Source organism: Haliotis rufescens, unplaced genomic scaffold, assembly GCF_023055435.1.
Source record: "Haliotis rufescens isolate VD_foot unplaced genomic scaffold, xgHalRufe1.0.p SCAF_2, whole genome shotgun sequence".
NCBI classification, from domain to species: Eukaryota; Metazoa; Mollusca; class Gastropoda; order Lepetellida; family Haliotidae; genus Haliotis; species Haliotis rufescens.
The window spans coordinates 31,493,586-31,499,585 of record NW_025963890.1 but is presented as its reverse complement, the minus strand read 5'-3'; the positions used below and the strand labels follow the sequence as shown (position 1 = coordinate 31,499,585).

The following is a 6,000-nucleotide window of genomic DNA, read 5'->3' as shown; positions in this document are numbered from 1 at the left end:
GACAGCGAATTTTGAGTTGCACATGCTGTGTACAGCTGCACAGGATGCACGTGCAGTAACACATTGCACGTCCATAGGCCCCATAAATGACGTCATATCGCATGGCACGTGCATGAGCGTTTGAATGTCTCCAATAATTGCTGTGTTCAAACCTATATTTCATATATGGACGGTGTGCCCTTATATCTATATTTTCACCGTGCACAGTTTCTTAATGTGGCTGGTATATATACTAATTAGTGTTGGAACCCAGTCTTTCCCAGGTTTTCACTCGGGAATCTAGTCACAATTATATTTGGCAACGCGATTTGCCACATAGCTGAGCCTGGCGGCGTTCGTTCTCATTTAGACCCGCAACTTTGGTCTGGTTTTCGTCAATTGGACCGCAGCATTAATTATCTATTAAAAGTCGCCACATTGCTTAATTTGGCCTGGCATGGTTATGCGATTTAGGCCTTTAATAGTATTTAATCCCTTTTCTAAATTGAGGTAGCCCTTTAGAACCTCCACACCCTCGGCCATTAAATCCACTGTTGCGTCTTTGTCATTCTTTTAACATAACCCACCTTCCTCAGGTAGGTGGGCTCTCACAGTAATATCATGCAATAAAATAGAAAAAAAGTAGCTAGATCCCAGTCATGTTGACCTACCTGTTAAATCTTTCAAAACAATTCAAGGTTTTCTGTAGAATGGCCTTTAGTGGGACGAAATAGTTGAGTTCAAGCCAGGAACGCAAATGGTTGATGCACGAACAATGAACAACGGTGAGGTACGATGACACAGCCAGGTCACACATCGTAACCACCCATAGCCTGCTCCAACAACAAGCAGGGGACCGGGGACCTGTAATATTTTCATATTTTCATCCGATCATGACATTCCGTGTTAAATAAGTTCAGAATATACCCCTAATGTTGCAGCGAACATTATGCTCAACGTTTAGATAGGAAATGGACTTTGTTGAAAGTGTTCAAAGAAAAACAACAATTTAAACTCTTTAGGATTGATGTAACTCCACCTTGCTATTTACAATCTCAGTTACGTTGTGATTCAAAGACGTTTATTTTCTAAAAAATAGTTTTACAAATGCATATTTATGTCGTAGGCAAAACACAGCAAATCAAGTTCCCGGCGATAACGAAACGCATTACCAGAATATTTTACCATGTCACGACCGTTGAAAGTAAAGACGAAAACATCAAAGAGGACAGCATCGTGTACTTATATTTCTGACGTAGACTATAAGTCTCAGTGACTTGCAGCTTCTGTTTTTTTATGTAGACTATCACTTCATTGAAAATTTTGTTTACATGCAACCACGCACACATTTGTCATTTTTAAGTATTGGATGAATAGCGGCTCTTTTCACAGCGACATCTATGTCAGCTAGTGTCACCCATAATGTTAAGACATGGGTTATCTTGTGAACAGTCAAGTCAGTAACTGCAGTCTAATCCATTTCATTCGATAACGTAAATTGCTACACTGACAGTTTCGGTCGATGTAAGGACCACAATCTGCCGTTAGGTTTATGCATTCTAGTAATTGCATTTCACATCTATAATAGTTCAGAAAATCAAATCGGAACCACAGGAGCTGCGTCGATGTTGTTGAAATCTGTGCGCTGCAGATTTCAATTACAGTCCCACGTGAGGACTTGCTCTCACCAAGCTGTTCTAACTATATCCTCCAGGCTGTCCTGCTAGCTTGGTCACGTGAAGGCATTGATTAACCGATTGATCTATCACCGATTGCTGACAATTCTCCCGGCTGTTTTGACGAAAATCGTGAAGAAAGTGCTGTAATCGATGAAGTATCTGATAGAACTACAAGCATTAGGGACTAGCTACAGGAACGGTGTCCAGTGCATTCCTCGTTGTGTGGAGCATTTCCTTGAACAGATGGGAATGCTACTTGTGATGCTGCAAGTCTGATATCGGCCACTGTTTCTCTTCTCTGTCCATACCAGGTAGGTTGTGAACATCAAGTTGCGTTTTACTGTGTCTGTATTTTCAACCTGGGGTTTAACCTGGAATATAGCATGTTCACATTTTCTTGGGCTGCTTGTGCTCCCTAAATGTTTGTATAAATTGGAAAATAGTGTCCGATCAATACTACGTATGCGACACCAGACGTAAATCTGCCACGACTGTGTCTCCCGCTGCATACATGTGAACGCGTGTCTTTTGTGTGACTAACGATAGGTTCTTTAACACAGTTGTCATTTCAAGTTGTGTTTTTTTACAGGTGGTGTAGGCAATAATACAAAGTATTAAAGTCCTTATATACATTCTAATGATTACAGAACCAATTATAAATTACGTTCCGTTTTCAGTAAGGTTTTGTTTTCAATACAACATATCATTTTTTTCAATATCAACAAGTCCAACTTATGTTACATGCCGGTATTTCGGTCATCGGCGACATTTGATACAACAAGAATAATACATTTTGAAAACTTAACAAGGGTTTCCAAGAAATGAAGTGATAAAATGTTGTCTCTTTGCCCTGTTCTTTTTCAAAATGGCTGTCACACAACAACATTAATAATAATTGAAATTCACATTATTGTCAGAATACATTGAGAAAACGGTATGAATTAGGAAATGTCGGTGTATCACTTAACATTTAACGTTTCCATGTACATGAGATAGCTAGCGGTAACTCAACTCCAGAACGGTCCTTATGACTATCGGAAATTTGCCGATCGCTATTTTCGGCTTACTGAGTGCAATTTGATTGTGACCCGCACTTCCAACGTCCTCGGGAATAACTGACCCATTTACCAACTCGGTGTGATGTTTTAGAGGGATTCTCTTCACTTAGGCAATCACATGGTGTTGGGAGAAAGATTTCTTTTACAGTGACAATTTCATGGTGTGTGGAGAAGGATTCGTGTCAGTGTCACAGTATTATGATGATTTAGATCGAAGGATTCTCTTCACCGTGACCCGCACTCCCAACGTCCTCAGGAATAACTGACCCATTTATTAACTCGGTGTGAAAGGAAACCTTTTGGAAGACAGTCACATGCTTCAGAAATAAGTTACAGGTTATAACACAGATCTTAACTGTTTTCAAACACACAGTGATATTAATTTTGGTTATGTGTATTTGTGAAATATGCTACGTATTTTTAAATCAACATTTATACATATATTAAAAAAATAAAGTTGAAACCTGGTATATAGTCCAAGAATGGGGATACATAAGGGAGATACACTCGTGATTTAAACACAATATAGTTTACCCTCAATATCACATGTTGAAGCAATGGCACAGTCACTTAAATGCCACCACCAACTGCTTTAAAGTTGATTCTAAATTGCCACTCGGAAACGATCCTAAATGCGATATATAAACTGGACGGCGCATCACTGATCTTTCCGTTTCACATAAATTTGTATTTGGTCACGACGATACCAGAATTACAACGAAGGAACACATGATCCTCGTCTAAAGATTGTCAGACTCGCAAAAAGTTCAATATTTGTTTCTACCGTTTAGAGAGTACTGGCACACCATTTGCATGAATGAACCTGATTCCAAATTATTACAGAACCTTGAATACGAAATGGTTGATATTCCGAAAGCATCTGCAAAGACACTGACAACATTATGGTTTATAAAAAAATGTTTCTTTTCAACGTGGTAGCCTTATATGTTACAACGAAAAGGGCTATTCTCATCGTAACAGCAATGTGGTATGCAGAGAAGGGGTATTGTCCCTTTGAAAGCCTTATGATGAATTGGAAAGTATTATTTTCACTGTGAAAGCCTTTTGCTTGTTTGAGCGGGAATCATTTTACTGTGACAGCCTTAGGATGTAAATTGATTGAACATGTTCGACGTGACAGCCTTGGTGTATGGAGACGTCTTCTTTTCGCCGTCACACTTTGATTATGCGTCACACTTTGATTATTGTGCTTTTTTCACTGTGATGGTTCTAACATGCGGATTCTAAGAGAAGGATTATTTTCATCGTGGTCTTATGACGTGTAGAGTTGGCTCCTATTCACCGAATCCTTAATATTACTAGTATATGTAGTGAAGGGTTATTTTGACTGTGGTGGCTTTAAGGTGTCGTTTCAATTTGAAAACATTTTGGCGTTTTTAGAAGGATTATGTTCAAGGTAACAGCATTAGTTTTTTTTAGAATGATTTTTTTTCACTTTGGCAGTCTTATGGTGTGTAGGGAAGGGTCATGTGTAAAAAAGAATTCACTGCACCATGACATCCTTGCTATATGTACAGAAGGATTCATTCACCGTCACATACTTACTGTAGGTCTCTTCACTGTGTATAGTGAAGGGTTAATTTCACTTTGACAGTATTATGATGTTCAGGGAAACAATATTCCCCGTCATATCTATATGGGAAGGGATAATTGTCACCATATCAACCTAATAGTGTGTAAAGAAGGATTCTGTTCACCTTCACAGCCTTATGATGCATAGAAAAGGCTTCGTGTGTGAGTGATGGCCTTGTTGTATGTAGAGAAGGAATATTTCCCCGTGATGGTTGTCTTATGTGAAGAAAAGGACTTTTTCACAATGACATCCGTACCATGTAATCATGTAAGGATCATGTTCATAGTGGCAACCTTGTAGAGAATGGTTATTTTTGACTGCGATGGCCTTATGAGTTTAGAGAAGGATAATTTAGCCATGACACACTTATCATGTGTACAGAAATATTCTTTTCAGAGAGATAACATTATAATGTATGGAGAAGGATTGTTTCACCGTGGCAGCAGTATGATGTTTTTAGGGGGATTCTCTTCACTGTGGCAATCATATGGTGTTTGGAGAAAGATTCCTGTCACATTGACAACCGTATGGTGTGTGGAGAAGCATTCGTTTCACCGTAGCAACATTATGATGTTTTTGATGTGATTCTCTTCACAGTGATTATGATTATGATTATGATTTGTCGAAAAAGATTCATTTCAGTGTAACAGCATTATCATGATTTCAGAAGGATTCTCTGTGCGGTGTTAAACTATAAATACTTTTTGATAAAAATAGTGCGAATGGCTACTACCGGTAGGGCAGGACATGCTTACCCTTTTCGCGAACACCTGGTGTCATCATTGATTTTCAGTGGTCCATTCATATAATTTTCACAACTATTTTGCCCCTTATTCTCTTGCATTGACGTTTTATATTTACCATGGCAACCTTATTTGTGGAGGATGGCTTTAAGCTGTGCGGGCAAGATATATTTTCACTATGACAGTCTTGTGATATGTAGAGTTGGCTTCTTTTCACCATGACAGCCTTCATCATATGATATGTAGTGAATCGTTATTTTGAGTGTGGTGGTCTTTTGGTCTCGTTTCACTGTGAAAACCTTATGATGTTTTTGGTAGGATGTTTTTTACTTTGACAGACTTAGTATAATAGTATCCCTTGTCTTGTGGCCAAATGTACCAAATGAATATGGTGTAAAAACTACTAAATAGAGACATAAGCAAAATAGGCAAGCTCCGACCTTCATACAGTTTGGCCATGATCTAATTACCCAAGAATAAAAGTCTGTTGTAGGAAGGTCAGTGAGTGGAATGTGTAGATCCTAAGATCTAGTCCTTTCATTTTACTAAAGAACTGTGAGTATGAGTGAGCGAATGTTGTTGAAAGCAATAGTGCACCTATATCATGACGGACTGTAAATAATCGAGTTTATACCAGGCAAATGAATTCCTAATACACGAACAACAATCCACGCCATGGGCCCGATGACATACAATCAGTCAAGGTACCGAGCATTAATTTCCATATCATCCTTTTCAGTCGACTCAAACGACGAGCATGGCTTTCCCGGGGACTAAGTCTTCCTCAGAACTCACATGGGGTTTGCACTGTCGATAGCTGTATTCTCCAATGGCATTCTTGCTTCAAAGAAATCATTAAATGTCTTTACAATCAAAGTGTAAGGTAGATATCACCAACTGTTAGTAAATCATTAGTATAAACTTTTACAATATTTGTGTGTTAACCA

General features: G+C 38.6%; 1 protein-coding gene across 1 annotated transcript in view; it reads left to right on the top strand.

Moving 5' to 3' along the window:
* Nucleotides 1-1,673: 1,673 nt before the first annotated feature.
* The window catches only part of LOC124119420 (SCY1-like protein 2), a 328,929-nt gene continuing 324,602 nt past the window's right edge, over nucleotides 1,674-6,000 (top strand). The window contains exon 1 of the mRNA XM_048399279.1: nucleotides 1,674-1,969. The gene's annotated coding sequence lies outside the window, so the exon portion shown is untranslated. The remainder of the gene's footprint in view (nucleotides 1,970-6,000) is intronic.